The following is a 14,671-nucleotide window of genomic DNA, read 5'->3' as shown; positions in this document are numbered from 1 at the left end:
GTTCCTCTTCTTTGCTAGAGTTGATCTAGCCCTCTTTTCTTCTAGTTTTTCTATCTCCTAATCCTTTTTGGAAATATTGCTTATGCTGGTTTGAGTTACTTTAATTGTAGGCTTAGGTTTTACAACTTTTTTTGGTTTGCTAACTATTAGGGCTTTAGCTTTCCTCTTCTTTGTCTCAGGTGCTTCACTAGCTTCTTCCTCAACACCTTCTTTAATTTCTACTTTTTCTACTTGATCGTCTCCTTGACCTTGAGTTAAGGCTAGTGGTGCTTGAGTAGGTATATCTTCTTCTTCTTCATCTTCTTCTTCTTCATTTTCCTCTACTCCACCAAATTTCTATGTAAGCTTCTTGAAAATCTTTTTTTCCCTTCTATTGACTGAGGTAGTCTTCAAATCCATTTTTATCTTAGATTTTGCTACATCATAGTTCCCAAAAGCAATAAGCTTAGCATTGTAATTTTTGTGATTGCTATAGAGGCTTCATCCACATTGATCTCATAGCCTAGTTTCCTTACCCACCTTATTCTTGGAACAACAACTTGAACATATGTAAAATTAGTATCAACTAGAAAGGAAACATCATTAAAATGTTTCTCAACTAATGAAACTAGTATCCTCAATCTTTTCTTCATGCATATATAATCTTTCTAGAACTAAATCTTTGGAACTGATGTAGAGTATGCCTTTTAAATATTAGTCCCATACATACCTCTTGATTTCTTAATTGATAGTGGTGTGATCACCTAACCCATCAGGTGAAGTGATCCCATCTACACTCGATGTGCTACAATCTTCCTTTCTCATCAATGTCTTGTTCATCCCAACTCTGACATTTTCAACATCTACCTTTCCTTTGCCCTTGTTGACCTCACTACTTGGTGTCTTTAACCTTGTTGGACAATTCCTACTTATGTGACCAATATTCAAATAGCTAAAACATGTAGTTTGACTCAACCATCTTTTATAGTCATTTCTAAAGTGCGTTCTTATGCAATTTTTAGCAACATGTTTATACTCTTGACAATAATGACAACTATACCTAGTATTGTAATCCCAATTATATGAGTTTCCATTTTGCTTTACCTTTTTCTACTTGTTTGATGACCATTTGGGCTTGGATCTACACTCATATGCTCTATGTCAATACTTATGATAGTTATAGCAGTATCCTCCAAATCTATGTATGCTTATGGTCTTGGTTTTGCATTCATGTGCCTAATGTCCTTATTTTTTGCATTTTTTGCAATGACCCATGAAAGTATGCTTAGGATTCTGATATATAGTACTAATCCTACAAGCATTGGTAGTATGACCTATCTTACCACAATTATGACAAGTAGGTTTGGAGTTGTTACCTTTCTTACTTCTTTCCTCACCACTTTTGGATGATTCTCCTTCTTTAGTACTAGTGTAACCCAATCCAAAAGTATCACTATGTGGATCTCATCAATTGCTCAAAGTAATTGATGGCTTCACTAGGCTTGTTGAAACTTTTAGCAAACTCTTTTTCTTTTTTAAAGTTATTTCTTAGTTGTTCATTCTACAACTCCAATGTGGTGATCTCAACATCCTTTACATTCAATTCATTATTTGCAATCATCATTTGACTCAAAGTTTCCAATTGCATGTTAGCAATATTATTTACCTCTAATGTTTTCTCTTCTAGTCTATTGGTCAAAATCCTTTTGTCATCTTCAATCATGACTTTGTATTCTTCAGCTTTCTTTTTCTACTCAATCACCTCACATAGTAATACTGATTGGACTTCTTATTCTCTCTTGATATTTGTGACCTCTTCAATTAGGGTTCCATTCTTTTCCATCAGATCTACAAATGCTGCATTAAATTCATTAGTGTTTCCATCTGCAAACAATTCAGTAGTGTCAATCTCTTGATAGTGTGTGTTATTCTCTTCAATAGCTATTTCATTCCTTCTTTTCAATGATTGTTTTAACTCATTTCTTTCTTCATGCAACTGATGTAGGGAAATTTGTATTTCAATCTTCCAGTTCTCAATAGTCTTTCCCAACTTGTAGACTTCCATTTCCAAGATCTTTCCTCAAAGTTGCAAAGCTTTACTTTCTAGAGAACTCATCTCTAATACCAATTGTTGTAAATACATTGGGAAAGTAAAATTTGAGAGGGGGAATGAATCAAAATGTAAAATTTTTAATCTCAAAAACTATTCACCAAATTAAGCATATACATACATAGCATGAAAGTAAAACAGTCAACACATGTATGACACAAGATATTTGGTTACCCAAAAACCCTCCAAGGATTAGGTAAATGAGGATGGGGATGACACCCACAAATCTTCACTACTGTAGTAATAAAGTGTATCCAATGAAGGTTATAATGTTTTTATTATGAAACGTGATCTACCCTATGAAAGTGTTGAAATATTCAAAATGGGAAGAGTACTTCTAAGGGGGGCGGGGGGGGGGGGGTGAATAAGAAGTATCACACTTTTAACCTTTTTCAAATTCTTTAAAATATATAACTAAAAATGAGATGCATGCATGTAAACATATTAAGTGAGCATAACGTAAACACATGCAATAACACACATAACACCATATTTGGTAACCTAGAAACCCTCCAGGAATAAGAAGGTAAAATTGGGGTGGGGATGATACCCACAAAAATCACTGCAACTATAATTGTTTGACCACTTCTAATGGTCTGCCCTGTAAAAGGCCTACCCAGTTAAAGGCTTTACACTATGTCAATAGTGACCTGGTTAAAGGATTTACAAACCCTTTACATGAAGTGTCACCTTGTTAAAGGATTTAATCACCTCTTCAAAGGATCTACAAAATAGTTGTTAAGCTAACCTATCATCATAGGGTTTTCATTATCTAATACAATGGCTAGAGAGTATTAGAAACCTTTGGCCTGATTATTCACAATCTTCAATTGTTGATTTTAGGCACTTGATCTACTCACTCTAATCTTGATCCTCTGAGATCTAATATTTGATCGTGTCCCTTATACTATTCTAATCAACTAGATGTATAATTGCTACTTTGTTCACTAAGTATGTGATGCCCCTACTATTTGCTCTATTTTGCAATTTTTCTTATCTACTTAGCGACTTCCTTAACTTATTTTCAACAACTCAAAAACCATGGGATCTAACTCTTCTAATAAAGACTTTGTAGACTTAGAGTTAGGTATGGATCTATGATCCATATTGAATCATAAGTTCCCACTCATTCCTTGCATTTTTCCCATTGGTTGCATGCCTTCTCCATTTTTCTAATTAGTTGCATGCTAATTGCATAGGAAATGGAAAAGATTCATTCTTATCCTTGTTATCCTTCAAAATCCTTCTATGTTAGCTCCAAAAATAGTTTACATATGATTTTATGAGGGCACAAACTCATATGTTGATTCTATGTTACTTAGCACATACTAGACTACTAGTGCTTGGCACATGTTTGATCTTGGATTGCTCGGCACCTATTACATTCTATCTTGCTCAGCACATATATGACTCTAGTTCACTCAACATTTATAGTTCCTTGAATTTCTCGGCATCAACTATGACTCGGCACCTATTTATCACTCAGCACCTATTGGAAATCTGACTCGACACACACTGTAGCTTGACATACGTAGTGTACTTGGCTTCAATGTAGAAAATGGTTAAGTGTGTTGACACTCCAATGTCAAAACCATTCTAAGACTAACAATCTCCCCCTTTTATGTGAGTGTAAAAAACACTTAACTAATAATTATTCATCTATCCTTATGAGTACCCAATCCAATATATTTTTCATATGTACAAAAAAAATTGCAAAGTTTGTTCAAAATTTGTTCAAAATACCTTATAACTCCCCCTAAGCTGATTGTATCTTGGAATTATTGCAACCAAAATTCTTATGCTGATGTATCTAATACTCTCTCCCCCAAAACATTCTTTCTCCCCCATACTATTTACACATTATGACTTATCTCCCTCTTAGTCATATCTTCCATATTATTATTTCTTCCCTTGAACATTATATATATCTCCCCCTTTTTAATACTTATGTCAAAGGGTTTTAAGGAGTAATACCATATTTTTCCAAAAATGTGTTGTTTACCTCCATTATTATTTTCAAAGTTGCATCCCAATTTTCCAAGGCAATGTCTAGTGACTTGTGTTGGATGGCAGTCTATGTGGCAAGACGTACAAGTCTATCTAATGTAGAAAGATTAGGATATTTCTTTAAGATAGTTTTAGCATAGATTTTCTCTTTGTGGAGGACCTCCAAATGTGGGGTTATGGAGGATTGGATCTATATTAATTTGACCTTTATATTGGCCTCTTCACTAGCTAATGTAGCTAACTCTCTTTGAGTGTGAAGCGATTGGGAAAATGCTTCTCACTTTGAGCTAGATCTCTTGGCAGTTGCATGCTAGAAATCTTCAAATTTCTTTCCAAGCTCAATATTCTTTGATTTTTTTCTTGTGTGAAGTTGGAATAATCACATAGCTTCTTGTACAATGAGAAAATGTTCTCAAGTATAGCTTTGACCTTGTCAATTTTCTTGGCCAACTCAACCTATTCAAGTGTTATACCACTTGATGTCTTCTCATTTACTTTCCCTTGAAATTTTCTCTTAGACCATTCCATAAGTTTAACATTTGTATCTTGGTCTTCACTAGTCACCTGGTCAACTATATTAGATAGTTGTTCTAGTATGGGCGTTGCTTCATTTGGTGACTGCAAACTAAAGGCATCCATAAAGATGTCCTTAATCTCATGTAGTGCTTGCTTGTGTTTAGACTCTTTTCTGAGTATTTCCTACCTCTTCCTTATGTCTAATGCATCTTGCATTTCATTGATTTGTGCCATTGTGATAATCTTGGAGTCATAAGAAAGTATTACAATTTCTTCATCTAATTTATGGTCTCCATAATGAAGTACCTTGGCCACTCTAGTTGAGCTCAAGCCTGGAGTTGAGATTTGCAAAGGAATGGCTTTAGTGCTTGGCTTCTAAAGGGTCTTTGTAGGAGTGCTAGTCTTTGGTAGTTCTAGCAATGTCTGTATGGGGGCCTACTCCTTTTCTTTTGATGTATCCTCCTTCTCATCTAACTTTCCTTCTACTACACTTGACTTCTATGTGGTGTCACCTACTGTTATAGGTGGTGGAAGCATCAAAATTCTAGTGCTAGTAGTTGTGTAGGTAAAAGGTGGTTCCTTTTATTTCACCTTTTCTCTTTGTGGTTTTGCTACTACCTTTTGTAGTTCATCTACAATCACCAATATAGGGCTTGTGCATAATTGTGCCTATAAAATGGATTGGTGAACGATCTTGGAGAGATCCTCTATAATTAGGGGATTGATGTTCTGAGCTAAATTGTCAGGAACATCCTTAATGATTATTGTGTCTGCAAGTGTGATGTTTGTATGAGGTGTACTAGGAGGTAGAATTTGTGTTTCTTGCACACTCTATTCCTCTTCTTGCTACTATTTAGCTTTTTACATATCTTCTCCTTTTTGTGTTTCTTCCTCCTCACCTTTTCCCTTATCTTCTTCATCTTTCTTCTCTTCTTCTTCTTTCTTTTCCTCATCTTCTTTTTTTGTTGCTTTCTCTTGCTTCTCTTTGTCTCCTTTCTTCTCTTTTGTTTTCTTTTCCTCTATCTTTTCCTTAGCACTGGTTTTTGCCTTATTTTTTTCCTCATCCTTGTCATCAGTTATCTTATAAATTGTTTTCTGCAATTGTGTGGATTTATTCACTACATCCTCAATCTTGTTTTGTAGGATGCTGAAGGCTCTACAGTTAGGTGCAAATTTGCCACCATGTTTCTTTTTAGCCTTATTTATTTGACCTTTTTTCATGTCAAGCTTTACTTGAGCTAAGGTAGATTCTCTAATCTCCTTTTCCATTTTTAGATAATAATGCCATTTATTCTCAATTATCTCATATAGTTCTCTAGGCATGGTATTGTCCAGCTCTAAAGGTGAATTTTTGAATTTAGCCATCATGGTATACACAAATTCCTCTATTCTATTTTTCTCTTCTCTACTAAGCTTATTGTAATCATTTTTTTTCAAGTCATTCAAATATGCATTTCTAATATTTTCACAAATTTTGTCTATAGTAGATTTGGGTGGATGACTTACCACTCTGAATTGGCTTATATCCTCTAACTCTATTCTTTCTTCATCATTAGTATCTGGCTATGCCACATACTTTCTTCTCTTCTTTGGCCCTTCATCAATCTAATCATTGGCCTTCTTCTTCTCTTTTGATTTTTCCTTGGCCTTTTGTGTCGATGCCCTTGTAGTAGCCTTTGTTTTCGGAGCTAGCTTGGCTTGTGTAGGCTTAGTGACCTTCTTGGGTTTGGGTTGAGCTAGAGGCTGAGTTTTTTCTTTTCTTTTCTTTTGCTCAGCCAGTATAGGTGCTTCCTTGGCTTCTTCTTCCTCAACACCTTTCTCCTTGTCTTCTCCTAAGCCCTGGTAAACTCCATTGGGCCTTGCCCTTGTTCTTCTTCTTCACTTTCTCCTTCTACTTCTTCTTCTCCTTCTTCACTACCTACTTCTCCTTCAATACTTGCTCCAAATTTCTTCTTTATCTTCTTTACTAATGTGTCTTTCTTCTTGATAATAGAGGTTGTCTTCAATTTAGTTTCAACTTTTGATTTGACAACATCATATGTGCCAAAGTGTGGAGCTGCCTTATCTATCTCTTCTGCAAGAAATGCTATGATTGTTGATGAGGCTTCATCTATTTCAAGCTCATATCCCAATGGCCTTAGCCATATTACTCTTGGTATTTCTACCTAGATGTAGGTGTTGTCAATGTCAACCAAGAAGCATATGTCATTGATGTGTTTTTCCACTAGGGAAACTGGTATTCTCACCCTTTGCTTCATGGATTTCTTAAAATCCTCAAAATAGCTTGTCATTTGGGCCTCAAAATTGTCACCCATGTGATCAATGAACTCATTGATTTGTGTAACTTCAATTTTGTTAGGGTTCTAATTCACCTTTCCAATAGAAGGTAACTCTTCCATAACGTACATAAAAGAATATACACATAAGAACTGAACCAAATCTGCATTGAGTACCTTTTGATCTCCTTATTGCTCCTATATTTTCATTTATTTTTTGCAACATTAGTTTTGACAGATCATATGTGTGATCTTTCTTTGCCAATTTGTAGGCTACATCAACAACTATACATGGCACATTCTTCAATCTACTGGATTGATAGAATTTTTTGGGTATTATTCTCACAGCAAAATCTAGAAGAGGATCAATTATAGTGTCAAAAGTCATACCCCTTTTATTCCATTTGGCTCCAGTATTCCTTTCAATGATTTCTTTGGAATCACTACACAAGGTCTTAGGCCAATCTAGGGTTGAGAAACCCATAACCCTATGCACTATCCTTTTTGTAATCTTTACTAATCCTATTTCCAACCACAAACATCCATTATGAATTCTATCAAGGACAATCTATATCCATTCTATTTTGAAACTTATAGGGTAAAATAGGGCGTTGGTCAAACCCTTTTTCTCAACCATTTGGAATTCATCCTTCAAAATCTTGTTCTCACATAGTTTTTCATAGGCTTGGAATATCTCTAGGTCACCTATTGCACCTATCTTGTAGCTATAACACTTTCTCACATCTTGCACCATGACAACTTCTGGTGGGATAATGGATAATGCACCAGTTGGGTCATTTTTGTAGGTGACTTCAAGGATTGGCCTAAACTTAGGTTGTTTTACCTTGTTGCTAACTAACAAGACCTCATGACCTTCCTTTTCTTTGGGGTTTCTTGAGCTAGAAGCCATTATACTAAACTAGGGTGTAAATGTATTAAAAAATTTAACTCTGTGTAGCTTGGCACTTGATAAATACCTTAGATCATTGAAATGTATGCTGAATCATTGTTCTAATCGATGCAAATGGCTTCAAGATTGTTGTTTGATCACTCTTTCTCTTTTCTCATCTTTGCTTTATGTTCAAATGGCATGAAAATGATCAAAATTTGACCTTATACCAATGAAAACCTGACATTAAATGCTTAGTGCATATAGCTGTAAACTCAACACTTGAAGGTTTCACCATGACTTGACTCCCATTGTATTTTTTTACTCAACTTCCATTAGTGCTCCACTTCACTCAGCTTCAACTATCAACTTGGTCACTATTAGAAACTCAGCATCCATTGGATCTTTACTCATCATTTGAGGCCAGTTTGGTAGTATTTGCAAAAACTTCAAATTTTGACTTCGCATCTTTGCTCATGCATATTTCTTCCTTGCAGTACTTCTTTGTCTTTGGACTGATGTATGATATAGCTTTGTATATTAGTTTGATACACCTATTCATGCTTAGTTAGATGAGGTGTGATCACTTGACCTCTTGGGTGAAGTGATCTCTCCATTTGATGTGTTGCACTCATCTTTCTTCTTCCAAGTCTTGTTCATTTTCCCTCTTATTTGTTCAACATCAACCTTCTCTTTACCTTTGTTGACTTCTATCTTGGGTGCTTTTGACTTTTTTTGGGCAATTTCTACTGATATGAACAATTTTCAAGCAACTAAAACATGTAGCTTGACTTAACCATCTATTGTAATTTCGTCTAAAATGTGTCCTTATGCAATTTTTAGGAATGTGTGCATACTCCTGACAATAATGATAGCTATACCTGGTGTTGTAATCTCAGTTGTAGTGATGACCATGGTTGTTTCCTCTTGTAGGCTGATTAGGTCTCCACATAGGCTTTGATCTACATTCAAATGCTCTATGTCCATACTTTTTACAGTTGTAGTAGTGACCTTCAAATCTTGGTGTTCTTATGGTCTTGGTTCTACATTCATGTGCTTGATGTCCCTGCCTTTTGCACTTGTGACAAAAGCTTGCACTTTTAGGCTTATCATACTGATGATTGTTCTTGCTCCTGCATACATTAGAGGTATGTTTTTTTTTACCCAAAAATTACAAGTAGGTTTAGTATTCTTACCTTTGTTACTCCTTTCTACTAAAATCTTAGATGATTCTCCTTTCTCAGTGCTAATGTAACCAAGTCTTAAAGTATCATTACTAGCCTTTGTTGATTTTAGTAGTTTCTCAAAGTACTTGATAGCCTCATTGGTTTTGTTGAAAATTTTTTCTATCTCTTTCTCTCTATTTAATTCATTCTACATTGATCATTGCATTCTCAAGGTGGAAATCTCAATCTCCTTCATGTTCAGCTCATAATGAGCATTCATCATCTGACTTAAAGTGTCCAGCTACATGTTTGAGATTCTTTCAAACTCAATTATCTTCTCCTCCAATCTATTGGTAAGATTTCTCTTATCATCTTCTATCATGACCTTGTCTTCAATGGCTTTCTTCTTTTGTTCAATTACTTCACAAAGCATTATGGCTTGTGACTCTTGTTCAAGCTTGAGTATTCTAATTTCTTCTACTTGTGCTCTTTTTTTCTCCATCAATTCTATTATTAATGTATCAAATTCCTTGGAATCTCCATTGAAAAAAACTTGTGTAGTATCACTCTCCTTGTAGTGTATGTCATTTTTAACTATGGCTATATCCTTCCTTCTTTTTAAGGACTTTCTCAATTCTTCTTTGGCTTCTTCCAATTTGTGTAGAGTGAGGTGCACATCAATCGCCTGATTGTCTATGATCTTCCCAAGTTTGAAGACTTCCATCTTCAGACCTTTTCTCTAAGCTATTAGGCTTCTCCTTGTGAGAACCGAGAGCTCTAATACCAATTGTTGAAATATACAAAATCGGAAGAGTACTTCTAAGAGGGGGGGTGAATTAGAAGTATTACATTTTTAATCTTTTTCAAATCCTTTAAAACATATAAATGAAAATGAGATGCATGCATGTAAACATATTAAGTGAACATAAAGTAAACACATGCAATAACACACATAACACCAAATTTGGTAGCCTAGAAACCCCCCAAGAATAAGATGGTGAATTTGGGGTTGGGGTGATACCCCAAAAAATCACTGCAACAATATTTGTTTGACCACTTCTAATGGTCTGCCCTGTGAAAGGCCTACCCTTTTAAAGGCTTTACACTGTGTCAATAGTGACCTGGTTAAATTATTTACAAACACTTTACATGAAGTGTCACCTTGTTAAAGGATTTAATCACCTCTTCAAAGGATCTATAAAATAGTTGTTAAGCTAATCTATCAACATAGGGTTTTCACTATCTAATACAATGGCCAGAGAGTATTAGAAATCTTTGACCTAATTGTTCACAATCTTCAATTCCTAATTTTATGTACTTGATCTTCTCACTTTGATCTTGATCCTCTGATATCTAATATCTGATCATGTCCCTTGTATTTTTCTAATCAATTGGATGTATAATTGCTACTTTGTTCACTAAATTTGTGATGTCCCTACTATTTGCCCTATTCTACAATTTTTCTTATCTGCTTAGCAACTTCCTTAACTTCTTTTCAACAACTCAAAAATCATGGGATCTAAGTCTTCTTATAAAGACTTCATAGACTTAGGGTTAGGTATGGATCTATGATCCATATTGAATCATAAGGTCCTGCTTATTCCTTGCATTTTTCCCATTGGTTGCACACCTTCTCCATTTTTCTAATCGGTTGCATGCTGATTGCATAGGAAATGGAAAAGATTTTTTCTTATCCTTGTTATCCTTTGAAATCCTTCTATGTCAGCTCAAAAAATGGTTTACATCTGAGTTTATGAGGGCACAAACTCATATGTTGATTATGTGTTACTTGGTACATACTAGACTACTAGTGCTTGGCACATGTTTTTATCATGGATTGCTCGGCACCTATTACATTCTATCTTGCTTAGCACATGTATGAATCTAGTTCACTTGGCATTTATAGTGTCTTGACTTGCTCGACATCAACTTTGACTCGACACCTATTGGAAATCTTACTTAGCACACACTGTAGCTTGGCATACATAGTGTACTTAGATTTAATGTAGAAAGTGGTTAAGTGTATTGACACTCCAATATCAAAACCATTCTAAGACCAACAAAAAGGTCTGCCCTATTAAAGGCTTAAAAGATTGTTAGATCTTACCCTATTAAAATATTTCAACACCCTACTAAAAGTGTACCTGGTAAAAGGACTCTAACTTACAATAAAGTAAGCACCCTATTAAAGGATTTACAATAGCCTATCAAGACTCTATTAAGAGATTTAATTGATTCACCTGTTAGAATGTTTTAGCAATGATCCTATAGTTAGCACTCTGTTGATTGATGTTAGATCACCTCTGTCCTGATGTATACTTGATCCTTTCTGATCAAATGTATCTCTAATGTCTTCTGATTCCTTTCCTTTATTCTCCTCTAATTGATTCTACAATGTGACTCAAATTATAGCTCCTTAGTCACCATGAATGCTTAGTTTTTTCATGTAAACTTCTCTCCTTTCTCCTTACACATTCGCTAAAAAGTTTATGGTTTTTCCTCCTTAAGAAGACCTAGGTGACTTAGGGTTAGGTATTAATGAGGGCACAACCCAAGACAAAATGAACACAACAAGAAAAGGGGAATATTATTATTAGAAGTGATATGCTATTACATTTGGTACAATGAAAAAAAACTCAATGACATGCCCTAGGGCTTACAATGTTGTCTAATTCTAGAGAAAAACCTCCTCACAGTACCTTCTCCCAAACTTCACCAACACTGCATTTACAATCCTATAAATGAATTTAAGTAACCCCCAATTAGATTTAGCATTAGGAATACATTTTATAATATATCATTTGGTATCCATTGGCAAAACAAAAGATTCTAGAAAACACATCAGAAGTTGGTGTGAAATTAGAAGAATCCAAAAATGGTAGTCCAACTTCTAAGAGGCATAATTTTTGATCTAGGACTCCAATTGACATACTATTTACATTTTTTGTAAGCTCTCCAAGTGTTGTATAGCCCTATGGAATAGATTTTCTTATCCCCTATTTTTTGGGCCCGTACAAGGTCATTTAGTTCCTCAAATCTGACTTTGAAGCACTCTTAGGGGGTCTCCAAGCAACTTAAAACAGTAATAACTCTCAAAATGTAAAGCCTTTTGACCTAATTATTTTTATGGAGTGATTTAAATTACAAGAATAATCATCCATCCAACTTACACCATCTAACTCATCATAATTATGGCTCAATTACAAAATAACCTATTTTCTACATTGGGACATATCCCAAGGTGCTCAAACACTCTAATGCAGAAAACCAATAATGGAACTATGAGAGTTGGAATCTCTATTTGACCCGAATGGCTATCCAAAAATGAAAAAACATTGAAAAAAAACTAACACTAAGCATTTTTTGGGTGATATAGGATTGCCCTTACACCATTGGATGCTCCTGCATCAAGTATGAATCAATGATAGTGATTCACCCATATTGTCATTTAATCCTTCACTTTTTCTAATTGGATACATATAATACATAGGGATTCACAATTAATATTAATCCTTATCATCAAAAGAGTATAAAAAATAATCCTTAAGTCAGCCAAAATACTCTTTACATACAAGTTCATGCCATTACAAACAACTATGTCAAAACTATATAACTCAGCACTTGAAGTTCCTAATGCTCAGCATCATCTACAACTTCAATTTTGTAACTCAGATTCTAAATGACTTAGAATCCACTAAAAACTTGGCATCTAAATATCTTGGCACATACTATCTACTCGACACTTGAGTGACTCAGTACTTGCTAGTTACTTGGCACATACTAAATATATGTCTCTTAGCATATACTATCTAACAACTTATGCTTGAAATGTATTACTTGTTCAGCATGAACTAAGTAAATGATTTAAATATATTCTCACTCATATGTCAAAACCAATCTAAGATTAACAAGTTGTCCCTAAGAGTATAAGAGAAGTTGAACAAGAAGTTTGATAACAAGAATGGTTGTAGGGGTTGTGGTGGACGATCCAGTAGACAGTCTTAGAAATGATGATCAAAAGAAGAAGGATGAGGCTAGTAGTAGCAATCATAACCAAGAGCAAACAATTCTAATTATTTCCATGATCAAAATAATAGAGATTAGAGAAAAAGAGGAAGAGAGAAATGATCTAGTAAAGGAGGTTTTTATGGAACCTATTTTCACTATGGAGAAAAAGGACATATGGCATTTGAATGCCCCTAGTGCCAAGGAAGGACTGACAGGAGATCTAAAGGCTAGTATAGAGTTATGCATGTTGATAAAGATGCCAAATCCTCACAATCTAAAGATGTTGGAAAAGGAGAAGTCCTAGTTAATAGATGGATATTGTTGAGTGGTGAGAATGAGCTTGATTAAAGGAGAATATTATTTCACACAAGGTGCAAGTTTGAAGATAAGTCTTGTAATGTGATAATTAATGGTGGAAGCACTAACAATATGGTGTTAGAAAATATGGTCATAAAATTAAAGCTCAAGAGGAAGAAATACTACAAGTGCATATCGTATTTCTCAAGTACAAGATAACTACAAGATCATGGTCAATGAATAGTGCCTAATAAAGTTCAATATTGGAAGCTAACATGATGAGGTGCTTTATGATATCATACATGTGGACATATGTCATATATTGTTGTGAAGGTCATGGTAGTTTTACAGGTACATTATACATGATGGCTATGGGAGTACCTACACACTAACAAAGGATGGAGTGAAACATAAGCTAAAGTCATTGAACAATATAGATAAAAAGGTATGTAGTGCTGCAAGAGTATGTTTTTCTAATGGAAAAAAGCTCATAAAGCATATGAGGCATGAGCATATGTATTTTTCTATAATTCCAAAAGATAGTATTTAAGAATAAGTTGAAGAGGTGCCTATAGAAGTTGCAGATTTGTTAGAAGAGTTTCCAGATATTGTATTAGATAATATGCATGATAGATTACCACCAGTAAGGAAGATCACTCACCAGAGGACTTGATTCTAGGAGCCAATTTTCTAAATAAGACAACACATAGATAGACACTAATAGAAAGTAAAGAGTTAAATAGACAAATGCATGAGCTATTGCAGAAGGGATTAGTTTGAGATAGTCAGAGTCTATGTGCAGTATGATAAGTATTAGCACCAAAGAAGAATAGATAATGAAGGATGTGAAAATATTCACATGATATGGACAAGATCACAATAAAGTACACATTTATTACTAAGGATGGATGATATTATGGACTATTTGAGTGGAGTTGTGTATTTCACAAAGATGGATATGAAGAGTGGATATCATCATATTTGAATCAAAGAAGGAAATGAATGGAAGAATTCCTTCAAGACAAGGGAAGGTTTATACGAGTGGTTAGTCATGCCTTTTGGGATAAGCAATGTACCGAGCACTTTCATGCAGCTCATAAATGAGGTATTGAAGAAGTTCTTGGGTAATTTTGTCATTATTTATGCAGATGATATTTTTAATATAGTAAGATGATTGACGATCATTTGATGCATATGTATAATGTGTTTGAGGAGTTGAGGGAAGAAAAGTTATTAATATATCTAAAGTGTGTTAAATATGAAGGATTTGGTGTACCTAGAATTTGTATCTAATAAAGTGAAGATTGTCCTTGAATGGCCTACTCCAAGGAGTGTGACTGAGGTAAGATATTTTCATGGACTAGCTAGTTTTTATAGAATGTTGATCAGATGTTTTAGTATTATTTTTGGACCTTTGATTGAA

This window comes from Cupressus sempervirens, chromosome 3, assembly GCF_028749045.1.
Source record: "Cupressus sempervirens isolate cs-2001-9-10 chromosome 3, ASM2874904v1, whole genome shotgun sequence".
Lineage (NCBI taxonomy): Eukaryota > Viridiplantae > Streptophyta > Pinopsida > Cupressales > Cupressaceae > Cupressus > Cupressus sempervirens.
Note: the sequence above shows the minus strand (reverse complement) of the source record.